Here is a 1,623-nt window from a genome sequence, read left to right on the forward strand (position 1 = left end):
TTTAATGAGATTCTAGCAGCTTGCACCTCAAAGATCACAAGTTTCTCCATTACAGAGAGTGACATTAAGTTTATTCCTGACCCCAGGTCACACAGAGCCTTCTCAAAGGTCATGGTGCCTATGTTACAGGGAATTAGGAATTTACCAGGATCCTGTCTCTTTTGAGGTAATTTCTACCTATCCAATGCATCCAGTTCATTGGTGAGCAAGGGAGGTTCATCTTCCCAAGTCTCATTACCAAATAATTTGGCATTCAGTTTCATGATTGCACCAAGGTACTTAGCAACTTGCTCTTCAGTATCATCTTCATTCTCTTCAGAAGAAGAATACTCATCAGAGCTCATGAAGGGTAGAAGAAGGTTTAATGGAATCTCTATGGTCTCTAGGTGAGCCTCAGATTCCTTTGGTTCCACATTGAGGAACTCTTTATTGGTCACTGGACGTCCCAGGAGGTCTTCCTCACTAGGATTCACGTTCTCTTCCTCCTCTTTGGGTTCGGCCACATCATGTAAGGCTATGGCCTTGCACTCTCTTTTTGAATTTTCTTCTGTATTTCTTGGGAGAGTACTAGGAGGGGTTTCAGTGACTCTTTTACTCAGCTGGCCCACTTGTGCCTCCGAATTTCTAATGGAGGACCTTGTTTCGTTCAAGAAACTTAAAGTGGCCTTAGATAGATTAGAGACTATATTTGCTAAGCTAGATGGATTCTGCTCAGAATTCTTTGTCTGTTGCTGAGTAGATGATGGAAAAGGTTTGCTATTGCTACCTGTTTCTTCCACCATTGTTAAAGCCTTGTTGAGGCTTTTGTTGATCCTTCTATGAGAAATCTGGATGATTTCTCCATGAGGGATTATAGGTGTTTCCATAGGGTTCACCCATGTAATTCACCTCTGCTATTGCAGGGTTCTCAGGATCATAAGCTTCTTCTTCAGAAGAGGCCTCTTTAGTATTGTTGGATGATTCCTTCAATCTATTCAGACTCTAAGAGATCATATTGACTTGCTGAGTCAATATTTTATTCTGAGCCAATATGCCATTCAGAGTATCAATTTCAAGAACTCCCTTCCTCTGAGGCGTCCCATTATTCACAGGATTCCTTTCAGAAGTGTACATGAACTGGTTATTTGCAACCATGTCAAAGAGTTCTTGAGCTTCTGCAGGCGTTTTCTTTAGGTGAATGGATCCACCTGCAGAATGGTCTAATGACATCTGTGATAATTCAGACAGACCATCATAGAATATATCTAGGATGGTCCATTCTGAAAGCATGTCAGAAGGACACTTTTTGGTCAGTTCCTTGTATCTCTCCCAAGCTTCATAGAGGGATTCACCTTCCTTTTGTCTGAAGGTTTGAACATCCACTCTAAGCTTACTAAGCTTTTGAGGAGGAAAGAACTTGGCTAAGAAAGCCGTGACCAGCTTATCCCAAGAGTTCAGGCTATCCTTAGGTTGAGAGTCCAACCATATTCTAGCTCTGTCTCTCACAGCAAACGGGAAAAGCATGAGCCTGTAGACCTCGGGATCAACCCCATTGGTCTTAATAGTATCACAGATCTGCAAGAATTCAGTTAAGAACTGAAAAAGATCTTCTGATGGAAGTCCATGAAACTTGCAATTCTGTTG

The 1,623-nt window shown here is 41.8% G+C and overlaps 1 non-coding gene across 1 annotated transcript; it reads left to right on the forward strand.

The window, feature by feature from the left end:
• The first annotated feature begins 1,263 nt into the window (after window positions 1-1,263).
• Window positions 1,264-1,371, forward strand: LOC148573403 (small nucleolar RNA R71). Its single transcript, XR_015906650.1, has one exon. It is a non-coding gene; the product is annotated as a small nucleolar RNA R71 (small nucleolar RNA).
• The last annotated feature ends 252 nt before the right edge of the window (window positions 1,372-1,623 follow it).

The sequence above is a fragment of the Arachis ipaensis genome, chromosome B2 (genome assembly GCF_059453495.1).
Source record: "Arachis ipaensis isolate K30076 ecotype BB chromosome B2, ASM5945349v1, whole genome shotgun sequence".
Lineage (NCBI taxonomy): Eukaryota > Viridiplantae > Streptophyta > Magnoliopsida > Fabales > Fabaceae > Arachis > Arachis ipaensis.